The sequence below is a fragment of the Trichosurus vulpecula genome, chromosome 7 (genome assembly GCF_011100635.1).
Source record: "Trichosurus vulpecula isolate mTriVul1 chromosome 7, mTriVul1.pri, whole genome shotgun sequence".
NCBI lineage: Eukaryota > Metazoa > Chordata > Mammalia > Diprotodontia > Phalangeridae > Trichosurus > Trichosurus vulpecula.
Genome location: NC_050579.1, coordinates 111,977,575 through 111,991,312, shown reverse-complemented (window position 1 = coordinate 111,991,312; position 13,738 = coordinate 111,977,575). Strand labels below are relative to the sequence as shown.

The window sequence follows — 13,738 nt, the reverse complement described above, 5'->3', positions numbered from 1 at the left end:
ACACCAAAGACAGCAGAGAAGGTTAGTGGGAAAAGCTGCAGGACTGGAAGGAGTTCAAGGTTCAGCCACCGCCCCCAGGGCAGCAAAGGTGGGGCAGCTACAGCTGCTGTTGCTTCCGGCCCCAGGCCCACCTGGTGGGAGGAATTAAGTGGCGGATCAAACCAGGACTGCACAGCCTACTGAAGATCTAAGCCCAGTCAGGGTTGGGGGTTCTTGGGGGAGGAGGAGTGCTGGTGTGGCAGAGCTGGCACATCACCCCCAAACGTGGAACATAGAACTCTTTAGTCTACAAGCAGTCATACCCTGCTGAAAAACTCAAGGGTTAAGTTAGTTGGTTGGGAATATGGCCAGGCAGCGAAAACACACCCAGATTCACTCTCAGACTTTGGATTCTTTCTTTGGCAACAAAGAAGACCAAAACATATAGCCAGAAGAAGTCAACAAAGTGCAAGAACCTACACCAAAAGCCTCCAAGAAAAACATGAACTGGTCCCAGGCCATGGAAGAGCTCAAAAAAGATTTGGAAGAGCAAGTTAGAGAAGTAGAGGAAAAATTGGGAAGAGAAATGAGAAGGATGGGAGAAAACCACGAAAAACAAGTCAATGACTTGCTAAAGGAGACCCAGAAAAATACTGAAAAATACACTGAAGAAAACAACACCTTAAAAAATAGACTAACTCAAATGGCAAAAGAGCTCCAAAAAGCCAATGAGGAGAAGAATGCCTTGAAAGGCAGAATTAGCCACATGGAAAAGGAGGTCCAACGGACCACTGAAGAAAATACTACCTTAAAAATGAGATTGGAGCAAGTGGAAGCTAGTCACTTGATGAGAAACAAGATATTCTAAAACAGAACCAAAGGAATGAAAAAATGGAAGACAATGTGAAATATCTCACTGGAAAAACCACTGACCTGGAAAATAGATCCAGGAGAGATAATTTAAAAATTATTGGACTACCTGAAAGCCATGATCAAAAAAAGACCCTAGATATCATCTTTCAAGAAATTGTCAAGGAGAACTGCCCTGATATTCTAGAGCCACAGGGCAAAATAGAAATTGAAAGAATCCACCATCGCCTCCTCAGATAGATCCCAAAAAGAAATTAGGAATATTGTCACCAAATTCCAGAGCTCCCAGATCAAGGAGAAAATACTGCAAGCAGCCAGAAAGAAACAATTTGAGTACTGTGGAAACACAATCAGAATAACCCAAGATCTGGCAGCTTCTACATTAAGAGATCGAAGGGCTGGGAATACGATATTCCAGAGGTCAATGGAGCTAGGATTAAAACCTAGAATCACCTACCCAGCAAAACTGAGTATCATACTCCAAGGCAAAATATGGATTTTCAATAAAATAAAGGACTTTCAAGCTTTCTCAGTGAAAACACCAGAGCTGAATAGAAAATTTGACTTTCAAACACAAGAATCAAGAGAAGCATGAAAAGGTAAACAAGAAAGAGAAATCATAAGAGACTTACTAAAGTTGAACTGTTTCGTTTACATTCCTACAAAGAAAGATGATGTATATGATTCATGAGACCTCAATATCATAGTAGCTGAAAGGAATATGCACATATATATATATATATATGTATATATATGTTTATATATATATAAGTTAATGTGCATGTATGTATATATGTATGTGTGTATATATATATATATATATATATAGAGAGAGAGAGAGAGAGAGAGAGAGGACACAGGGTAAGTTGAAGATGAAGGGAAGATATCTAAAAGAAATAAAATCAAATTAAGGGATGAGAGAGGAATATATTGAGAGAGGGAGATAGGGAGAGATAGAATGGGGTGGATTATCTCGCATAAAGGTGGCAAGAGGAAGCAGTTCTGTGGGAGGAGGGGAGAGGGCAGGTGATGGAGGAATGAGTGAATCTTGCTCTCATCAAATTTGGCCTGAGGAGGGAATACCATACGTACTCAATTGGGTATCTTACCCCACAGGAAAGAAGAGGGAAGAAGATAAAAAAGGGGGGGATGATGGAGGGGAGGGCAGATGGGGGTGGAGGTAATCAAAAACAAAGGGGACAGGGTCAAGGGAGAAAATTCAATAAAGGGGAATAGGTTAGGAAGGAGCAAAATATAGTTAGTCTTTCACAACATGAGTATTGTGTAAGGGTTATACATAATGATATGCATATGGCCTATGTTGAATTGGTTGACTTCTTAGGGAGGGCAGGTGGGAAGGGAAGAGGGGAGAGAATTTGGAATTCAAAGTTTTAAAAACAGATGTTCAAAAACAAAAAAAAAAAGGTTTTGCATGCAACTAGAAAATAAGATACACAGGCAAAGGGGTGTAGAAATTTATCTTGCCCTACAAGAAAGGAAGGGAAAAGGGGATGGGAGGGGAGTGGGGTGATAGAAGGGAGGGCTGAATGGGGGACAGGGCAACCAGAATATACGTCATCTTGGAGTGGGGGGGAGGGTAGAAATGGGGAGAAAATTTGTAATTCAAACTCTTGTGAAAATCAATGCTGAAAACTAAATATGTTAAATAAATAAATAAAAAGAAACTGATGCAAACAGGGTTAAAAGACTTGCCCAGGATCGCACAGCTAGTAAGTGTCTGAGGCCAGATTTGAACTCATGAAAATGAGTCTTTCTGATTCCAATCCTGGCGCTCTATCCACTGAACCACCTAGCTGTATGGTATAGTAAATAGAGCTCTGGACTTGGGAGTCAGGAGACCCAGGCTCAAACCCTATCTACCTCTGACATTTACTAAGTGTAGCATCTGGAACAAGTTATTCAACCTTTCACATGGCCATGTATACAATGGGGACAATATTTGTGCTACTTATTTCATAGGTTTGTTATAGAGAAACCATTTTTTTGGCAAACATTAAAATACTATATAAATGTGAGTCGTTCTTATGTTGGGGATCCATTAATATAGTCAACACCTCAAGACCACATACAGTAGAAATAAGGGGACCTAGGATTTCAGTAGCATTGGGGACTCTTGGATATGGAAATCTACCAAAGCAGATCAGCACCTTCTCAGCATCTTTAAGTCTTGGAGCTATCTAGAAACACTGAGAGGCTACGAGACTTACCAGGGACACACAACTAGTATGTGTCAAAGGTGGGACTTAATCCAGGTCCCCCTAGTTCAGGAGCCAGCTCTCTATCTGTCTTTCCCTGATTTCAACAGGTCCACTTCCTGACACTGGACACTGAAAACATGACAGAGCTAATCCCCAAAATGTATGGCTTCTTAGGCCTCTCCTGGTGTCCCATGACTGCTCTCCTAACTTACTTAGGCTCCCCTGCTCTTTTAAGCTCTGAATATCCTGGCTTCTACCAAAGCCTCTGACTTCTATCCAAACTCCATGTTAGGGCATCAAAGGTATGTATTCTACAAAAAATGATCTGGTAAAGATTACACACAAAAAAATTCCAGAAACAGACTTGTCAAAAACCCAGAGTCCATTCTGTCCTTACCTGTGACTTGGCTTTGGATCATGGACACTATGCTATTAAAATTGTGACAGTCTTGTCAGATTTAAAATTCATAAGTCAGTACTTTCACATTCCATTAGTCTCTTGGCCCACATTTCATTCCTTGAGCCTTCACTCCAAAGGAAAAAAAATTCAATGTTATTTCAAGTGCAGATATGATCAAAACTGCCTGTGTTAAAAAAAAAAGGGTACTATGAGTTTCCATATTTTTCCCTTCACTAAGGCTTATGGATCCAGTCTCTTTCATTTACATGTCAAAACCTCCTCCTTCCTTTTTTTTTTAAATTCTTGCTGCCAGTTCTGCAGGCTCAACCTGAGATATGAATATCAGGCCCTGCTGTTTTCAATCTCCCTTCCATTCACCAATAATCAAGAGGCTTCAATCAGAATGGAAATGACAATGCTGTAGACAATTTGGGAGGCAGAAAAGACCCCAGCTGCTTCCTGTCCTATCTTGCTGCATTGGTTCTACAACAGCAAAATCAGCAACAACAACTACCACAAAAAAGTTTCTCCATCGAGTAAAAAATGATCCCAAGGAACAAGGACTTGGCTGGTACCATTTTATGCATTTTTATTTAAGTCTGTACTTTTCTCCCTACAATTTTAAAGATACTACTTCCTATAAAACCATACTAATTACCTACTCACAACATAGTTCTGTTTTTATATCTAATTTGGTCATGAGAAGCAAGTGAGAAGGAGGGAGAACAGCCCATTGAAAAACTAACCAAATTGTACTATTAAATAGATTTCAGTCCTGTCCAGAAAGGAAGATGAGAGAAGAAGACAGGAATCAAGTATTTTAATAAAGCTACTTCAGAGGGCCTATGATTACACATGTGGGAATCACTCCTACCGCCCAAGCAAATTTCAGTCCCTTCATTCGTTAAACAAAGGTTCTTAATCTTATTTCTTTCTTTCTTTTTTTTTTTAAAGTCATGAGCTCCTTTGGCAGACTGGTGAAGCCTATAGGCCTCTCCTCACAATAATGTTTTCAAATGCATAAAACACATGGGATAATAAAGGAGGCCAATTGTATTAAAATGGTTCCTAAAATATTAAAAAATAAAAATTTGTGGATGCCAATCTTAAGAACATTACTAGTAGCAGGTCTTTATTAATTGCCATAGGAAAAAGAATAATAATTACTTCCTACTCAACCTCTAGGTGATAAGCTTCTCTGAATTTAAAATGGTACTTGTGTCACAGACACATAATCCAACACCAATCTCATTCTTGAAGTCTTTTCCAGTTTGAGAGGACTTTCCACAGCTTACCTTATGTTGGCCCAGTTTTCAAGTACCCAGGTTCACCTCCAGGCCACAATCAAACATCAAAGCAAAAGTCCTCTTTCATTTATAAGTATATATGTGAGAAAGGTAAGTATATTTTCATTTCATTTTCCTGGAAATCTGACTCATTTTTTATTCAACTAGGTTATATTCATCTAATTTGAGGTTCCTAACTCTTTTGTGTATGCCATGGCCTCCTTTTGCAGTCAGATGAAGTCTATGACCCCCTTCTCAGAATAATGTTTTTAAATGCATTAAAAAATGCATAGGATTACAGAGGAAATCAATTATATTTAAACAGTTACCAATTTTTTTAAAGTTCATAGACTCTAGGTTAAGAATCCCAATCCAATTCAATGGTGATTATAATCACTAAATTGCAGGTAATTTCACAAGTTTTCATTCTTTAATGTCTGTGATTTTATTTTTTTTGGTGAGCCACAAATGCGTTAGTAATACACAAATTCCCTGAATCCAGGTCTTTTTTCTGATGAACAGTAGTTGTGAAAGGATATAGAAAATGATTCCAAATGTTTACAAATAACTTTTATGATGTTTTTCATATTCAAGTCTGATGAATCTGAGAAGTTAAAAAATAATAATGAATGAATGAATGAAAAAGCATTTATTAAGTGCTTACTATGTGCCAAGTCCTATAGTCAAATCAGGGATTTGTTTGTTGTTCTGTGAAATTTGGATTCAGTCAAAGGGCCACACTTAAGGATCTAGAGGGCCACATGTGGCCTCAAGGCCACAGGTTCCCCATCCCTGTACTCAGTCCTACGGATACAGAAGTGAGCAAGAAAGGTCTCTGCCCTCTAAGCCATTATCAGTTTGCTTTGATGATTACCACTTTGCAATATAGTTTGAAACCCAGTATTGCTAAACCACCTTCCGTCACGTGTTTTTTTACCAATTCCCTTGATATTCTTGACCTTTTGTTCTTCCAGATGAATTCTGTTATTATTGTTTATAGCTCTATAAAATAGTTCTTTGGTAGTTTGATCACTATGGCACTGAATAAGTAAATTAATTAGGTCTTTATTATATTGGCCCAACTTAACCATGAGCAATTAATATTTCACAAATTGTTTAGATCTCTATTTGTTTGAGTGAAATGTGGTTTGTAATTGTGTTCACATAGTCCATGGGTTTGTCTTGGCAGGCAGACTCAATTATTTTACACATCTGCAGTTATTTTAAATGGAATTTCTCTTTCTATCTCTTCATGCTGGGTTCTATTGGTAGTATATAGAAATGCTAGTGATTTGTGTGGGTTTATTTTATATCCTACAACTTTACTAAAGTTGTTAATTGTTTCAACTAGTTTTTTAGTGAATTCTCTAGGGATCTCTAGGGACCTAACTATACGATCATGTCATCTACAGAGTGGTAAATTTTATTTCCTCACTGTCCATTTTATTCCTTCAATTTCTTTTTCTTGTTTTCTTGGTATAGCCAGCATTTCTAATATAATAGTGAATAATAGTGGTGATAATGGACATCCTTACTGCACTGTTGATCTTATTAGCAAGTCTTCAAGTTTATCCCCATTACAGACATTGCTCTTGGTTTTAAATAGATAACATTATTTTAAGAAAGGTTCCATTGATTCCTACACTTTCTAGTGTTTTAAAAGGAATGGGTATTGTATTTTGTCAAAGGCTTTTTCTGCATCTATTGAGATAATCATATGATTTCTGTTGTTCTTGTTACTGACATGGTCAATTATACTGACAGTTTTCGTAATACTGAACCAGCCCTACATTACTGGTATAAATACCACCTAGTCATAGTGTATAATCTTTCTGATAAATTGCTGTACTCTCCTTGATAGAATTTAACTTAAAATTTTTGTATCAATATTCATTATGGAAACTGGTCTATAGTTTTCTTTCTCTGTTTTTGCTCTCCCTTGGTTAGGTATCAAGACTACATTTGTGTCATAAAAGCAATTTGGTAGGACTCCTTTACCCATTTTTTCAAATAGTTTATATAGTATTAGGATTAATTGTTCCTTAAATGTTTGGTAGAATTCACTTGTAAATCCATCTGGTCCTGAGGATTTTTTCTTAGGGAGCTGATTTATGTTTTGTTCAATTTCTTTTTCTCAGATACGGTTATTTAAGTATCCTATTTACTCTTCTGCATTCTATTTCTTCTTCTGCCCTCTTCTGGGCAGTTTATATTTTTGCAAATATTCTTCCATTACACTTAGACTGTCAGTTTTACTAGCATACAATTGGGCAAAATAACTCCTAATAACAGCTTTATAATTTCATCTTCATTTATGGTATATTCACCCTTTTCATTTTTGATACTGGTAAAATGGTTTTCTTTTTTTAATCAAGTTAAACAATAATTTATGTTCTCATGGTTTTTTTTAATAAAACCAGCTCCTAGTTTTATTTGTTAGTTCAGTTTTTTTTACTTTTGATTTTATTAATATCTCCTTTGATTTTCAGGATTTCCATTTTGGTTTTTAACTGATAATTTTTAATTTGTTCTTTTTCTTTTTAATTTGTTCTAGGTTTTTTTTTAGCTACATGCCCAATTCATTAATATGTTCTTTCTCTCTTTTATCGATGTACTGATTAAGAGATATCAATTTCCCCCTAAGTACTGCTTTGGCTGCATCCCACAAATTTCAAAATGTCTCATTTTTGTCATTCTCTTTAATGAAATTATTGATTATTTCTGATTTGTTCTTTGACCCAATCATTCTTTAGGACTGGATTATTTAATTTCAATTAATTTTAAATCTATGCTTCCAATGCCTTTTATTGAAAGTAATTTTATTGCATTAAGGTCTGAAAACGGTGCATTTAATATTTCTGCATTTGGTTGTAAGGTTTTTATGCCCTAATACATGGTTAATTTTTATGAAGGTGCCATGTACAGCTGAGAAAAAGGTACACTCCTTTCTATTCCCATACAGTTTTCTCCAGAGATTTATCAAATCTAACTTTGCTAAGATTTTGTTTGCCATAGGTCATTTTTATTACAAAAAAAAAACCCTTCACTATACTCTACCTTTCCAGCCTGATTTCCTGATGCTCTCCTTTGTGTAGTCTACACTCAGCCAAACTACATCATTCACTGTTTCCCAATCTAACCCTGTTTTCTCATACCTTTCTTGCTCACCTCTATCCTGATGTGTGGTACAGAAGAAAAAAAACTAGATTTGGAGTCACATGACCTGCCTGGATTTGAAGCCCTGGCTCTGTTACTTAATACCTATATACCCTTTGGTAAGTTTCTTCATCTCTTTGGTCTTCAGGTTCCTCATGTAAAAAACAAGAAGGAGTTGGTCTAAATACGATCTGTCACCACTTGCATGAAGTTTTCCCTGATCCCTGCCTACCTCCCCATAAAGGATCTTCCCTCCTAATGCCACTATTTAGTCTCTCCTATACACTTAATAATTGTCTAACTTGTGTCATAGTTATTTTATATCGGTCTTATCCCCTTATTGTTCCGAAAGTACCTTGGGAAGAGTAATTTTCCACTTTCATATTCTCAGTGTCTAGCACAGTCTTGAATGTCAATAACTGTTCACAGAATTGAATAGAGATTAAGGGTAGCAGCACCTTGGACAGTCATATTTAATTCATATGAAAAGAAAAATACATTCATAAATAAACAAGCTTTGCCATCCATCCTTTGTCAGGAAAATCTTTAGCTCAACCTAAATTCTTTGGATTTAAAAACATTTCAGCTTCCTGGCACAACTCGAATAATCTTTTCAAGTCTCTCCCTTTCTCACCAGCCAATGCAATTCAGCCTGAGTAGTACGTAAATGTGCTTGGCCATATTTCTTCACATAAAATTATAAACATTCACAAATTTATTCAAGAGCCTTTCTCTTGATAAAATTTATATTTTGTACTCAATGAAGAGTAACTGACCTTTTTGTTTTATATTTGTGCATATCTCTTATTTCCTATCCCTCCTGATTCCTCTACTTTACTTGACTTACTACCTTGCCCTCCTATTACTTGCCCAACCCCCTCCAAGGATCCCTCCCCTATCCTCCCATTCCCATAAATCTAAACACCTTTCTATAACCCCTTTTTACCTTATTCTTTCATTCTCCCCCCTAAAATTCCCTCCCTTGTCCTCTCCCACCTCACTATGCCCCTACCATTTTATTTCTTCTAAATTTAGAAGACTTTTATACTCTTCTAAATACATATGTACTGTTCCCTCTTAAACCCATTCCCAATGAAAGTAGGTTACCAGAATTACCAGCTCTCCTCCCCCATCTAAATCCTCTGTATCCTTTCTTCCTCTTGCACCTCTTTTGTATAAAATAGTTACTGTTTTTAGCTGTTTCTAAATGGTTTTACTTTTTACATTCATATCATAGATTTATCCACCTCTTTCTTATGAGCTTGACAATTATTAATAAGAATGTTAGACATACATTTTACATTTTATGTCATATAAAAGGTCAATAGTCTGTCCTTATGAATCCCTTGTAGTCAGTCTTTGATATGTACCTTATGTTTCTCTTGGTTCTTGTATGTCGAATCTTCTATTAAGTTGAGGATATTTTTAACAAAGTCTTGCAAGTCTGAGGGTTTGTCAAATGTCCATTTTTTTTCATTCAAGGTAATACTTAAATTTGAAGGGTATATATAAAGCCCCAGGTCTTTTGCTCTTCAATATACTGTGTTCCAAGACTTGCCATCCTTCAATGTCTCTGCTGCTAGGTCTTGTATAATTCTAATTGTGGCACCATCATATTTAAATTATTTTAATCTTGATGCTTTTAATAGTTTATCCTTGAGCTGGGGGTGGGGGTGGGTTGGAATTTGACTATAATATTCCTATGAGTTTTGCTCATAGGATCTCTTTTAAGTGTTGTTCAATGGATTTTTTTTCTCTTTCTACTTCCCTGTCTTGTTCTAATGCTTCAGGACAATTTTCTTTAATTATTTCTTGTATTATTGTATCAAGATTTTTTTATTGATCATAACTTTCAGTTACTCTGATTATTTTTATATTTTCTCTTCCTGATCTATTCTCCAAATCTGTTGTTTTCTTATCAGATGTTTCACTTTCTCTTCTATTTTTTCATTATTCATGTTTTGTTTAATTATTTCTTGATCTCATATAATTTCACTGGCTTCACTTTGCGCAATTCTAATTTTCAAGGTGTCATTTTCCTCCTTGAGATTCTGGATTTTCTTTCCTAATTGGTTGAATTTCCTCTCATAACCTTCTTGTTTTTCTTGGATTTTTTTTCCTCCATCTCTGCCATTGGATTTTTAAAGTCTTTTTTAAGATCTTCTATAAATTCTTTTTGGGCAAATGACCATTTGACATTGCTCTTTGGGGGTTTATTTCTTTTTAAAAAAAACAACAACAAAACTTTATTTATTTATACATTAATGTTGAGGGCTAGACCGGAGCTTAAGAAAAAAAAAGAAAAGGAAAACAGTCTATGATACAGAGTCCTATACAGAAGGGAGAAGAGGAAGAAGACAGGTTATGAAGAAGGTAAAAAGACACACACACACACACACACACACACACACACACACACACACACATATACATAGACACAAGACGAGGGAAGGTAGGTTGGGCAGCCAGCATCAGGGCTCTTGGCTAGTCACCTGCTTCATGTAGGTTTCCAGCAGGTACTTTTTAAAGGCTGTAGGGTTTGTCCAAAGTTCAGCAGCATGTGTGTTCAATGGGCTGTCCATGTTGGGTTCTCCCAGGAGGCTCTGGATAGACAGCAGGATGGTCCTGACATCCTACAGAGCTGACCACTTGTCCTTGAGGATGTCCAGACAGATATTGCCTTGGGTGTCCACGTTGGGATGGTAACAAGGTGTGACAAATTTCACAGTGGGAGCATTATTACAGGTAGCTGCTGGGGAACTCCAGGGAGAGCTTGTACCTCAAGTCTTCATATACTGTCCCAGCTGCCCCATGGATGGTCCCAACCCACTTGAAGAGATTGTCTGACTCTGGGAAGGCAGAAATTCCTTTGTCTCCAGACAGCATTAGGGTCATCAATTCCTGCTGTAACTTCTTGGCCACGGACCCGCGGGCCGCGCCGCCCCAGGCTCAGATCCTTTACGGAGGCGGCCGGGTTGTGATTCTGCGAGGCCATGGGGGCCGGCAGATAAAAGAAGAGAAAATCCCAGGGGGCAACTGCCTCTTTATTTCAATATCCTCCTAACCCTGGTCATCTCTATTCCCGTAATAGGTTTCTATGGTTGGATTCTTTCTCCTTTGCTTGTGCATTTTTTGTGGTAATAACTTGATTTTTGCAGTCACCTCTAGCCCTGGGGTATGGGAAATGGTGCCCAGATCTTCAGTTCTCCCCTCTAACCTGGAACCAAAGCCAAACCTCCAACCTCCTGTAAGTGCCCACAGCAAGGGGCTTTCTGCTCCCCTGCTTCTGCACTCATTGGGTGTGTGCTGGTTCCTTCTCACCCCCATTGCTCTTCGAAGCACAGCTAGGTGTGGCATTCTTCATCAGCAGAGGTTCCCTCAATCTTCCTGGGCTCAAACCCCCCTCACTATCCAGTGGCTGGGCGGAGGCAGCCTTTCAAACCAACTAACCCCAGGGCTTGCCTTTAGTTGTTTAAGCAGCTTGCCCGCTTGTTGTTAAAAGGGAACCTACCCAGGCCCAGTAACTCAACAACGCAAAGTCAAGGGAGTGGTTTTGTTTTTAAGTTTTAAGTGTGATGCCACTTGTTTTCTATGTGAATAATTGTATCATTATAGAACATTATATAGGCCACCCTCTTCTCCGGCCTTCGTCTACTCCACTGATCTTCCTCTGTGAGAGACAAAAGCAGTTAAGTACAAACAACCTCATGACTGTGCCCTCTCAGGTACCTGGCATCTCATAGCTGTGAGCCCCCACCTCTCTCTCTGCTGAGCCAGGGAAGGCTTTGTCCTCCTCTGTCCTGAGAGGGGTGTACTTGGCACAGCGTTAAACCTGAGGTCGGCTGCCTCCTTTGCATTTTCATTGTTGTACTCACTGCGTAGAATTGTTCTTCTGATGCCATTTTGATCCTTACCTGTTCTAGTCTTCCCAGGTTTCTCTGAAATTATCCTTTTCGTTATTCTGTGAAATACCACCCAATGGCATCATGTGTTCAGCCGCTCCCCAAGGGATGGCCATCTTCTTGAGTTTCCAGTTCTTGACCACCAGAAAAGAGATGCTTTAAATACTTTGCATATATTAAAAAAAAAAAGGGAACCTAGCCTGAAGGTGTTTACTCTTTGCAGGGATCAAACCTGGTCCAGGGATTTTTCTTCAAATCTTCTCAGACTGTCCCAGGAAGATCCTGGTTGTGCCTCTGTTCTTCTTTGAGTCCACCCACATTTTGTTCACCCTAAGGTGCTATTTTAACTCCTTTGTGGGGGGGAAAATCTTGAGAGTTTGGAATTTTCTGACCTACTCTGCCATCTTCCCAGAATCCCCCCTTGCATAAGATTATTTTGAGAAAAGACCATCTTTTTAAAAAATCATACGGGCTACAAAAATAGTATTTTTCAAACCTAACATCAGAATAGATTTGACTATAGATTTCATGATAGCCCAAATAAGTAATATTGTTCTCTAGCAGCAACATGTTCATACTTCAGTACCCTAGTCCCCAGGCCTAGAGAGAGGTTGTTTGAAATAAATAGCAAAGAGTTATCAAACCAACATGATAACAAACTTCACTGGAATCTTCTTTTCACTAGTTATTTTAATCAAACAAATTCAACTCAAAGAACATTTACTATATGCAAGTTATTGTGCTAGGAAAATGAAAAATGATAAGGTCTCCATCCTCAAATGGCTTATGTTCTACTAGAGACAGGTAGGGGATATCTAAGCAGATAAGCATAATTAAGGGCCTGGGATTTGGCGGGGGCAATTGAGAGGTCCAGACTAGGGGCTCTTGGGAGACAGCGGGAGCATTCTTACCTGGCAGAATCATGGAAGGCTTCATAGAGGATAAGACCCCTAATCTGAGCTCTGAGGGAAAATAAGGATGCTGGAGGGAGCGGAGATGAAGGGATAGGCAGAAACAGATAAGGAGATACCTCATTCTAGTTATTGTATGCAGGAATGTGTGGGAAATCAAATCAGGTTCAGAGATGAGCTAAATCTATCTAGTTTGGTAGAATTTAGAGTGAGTGAAGGAGAATGCAATAAAGTAAGGCTGGAAAGAGAGGTTGAAGCCACACTGTCGTATGCTTTAGATACTAGGCTGAAGTTTGTATTTTAGTCTGAAAACAATCGGTTGTTCCTCTCTTCAAAGTTGCTTATATGATTGTTTTTCATTTCAAATTAATTAGTTTGCATTTGCTTTTGAAAAGATGTAGAAAATGCAATAATATCATAAGCTTTGCAAAATCAGTAGTTTTATGGGATTTTAATCACTTTCCAATTGAACAAAATGGAACTATATGGCTTTTCTTCTGAGCCAAAAATTCTTTAAGTCATAAACATAAATTTAAATGTTTTCCAGAATATAATATTTTTCAAAGTATTTAAAGTATACCATTCATAAAACCTAAAGTGGATCTCCTGAGAGATTATTTAATTGGCATTGAGCCTCTTTCAAGTCAGAGAAATTTGAGTCCCTAACCACAAAATGTCTCATTAAATTAGTTTCCTATGCCTTTGAATGCCAAACATCCATTCTATTGAATACTTTCCTGTACTAGAGTTCTGATATTATCATTTACAATCTCCTGAGATTATACCTAGTTCTCTAAAAATAACTGTTGATGGGGTTTTGCTTCCTCAGAACTACATCTAAATGGAAAGATCAACAATTTAAGAACTGAATCTACTTCCTCCCTTTATCCACATTGAGATGTTTGAAACTTTATATTAAGGCCAAACTACTAAATAGTTGGAAACATCACTTCCTCTCTCTGAGACTCAGTTTTTTCATCTATAAAATTGAGTAAACTGAATGAGCTGATTTCTG

At 37.7% G+C, this 13,738-nt stretch overlaps 1 protein-coding gene and 1 pseudogene across 2 annotated transcripts in view; both read right to left on the bottom strand.

Moving 5' to 3' along the window:
• EPM2A (EPM2A glucan phosphatase, laforin) overlaps positions 1–13,738 on the bottom strand; it is a 197,330-nt gene that overhangs the window by 80,573 nt on the left and 103,019 nt on the right. The gene's annotated exons all lie outside the window — the stretch shown is intronic.
• LOC118857187 lies at positions 10,382–10,905 on the bottom strand (annotated as a pseudogene).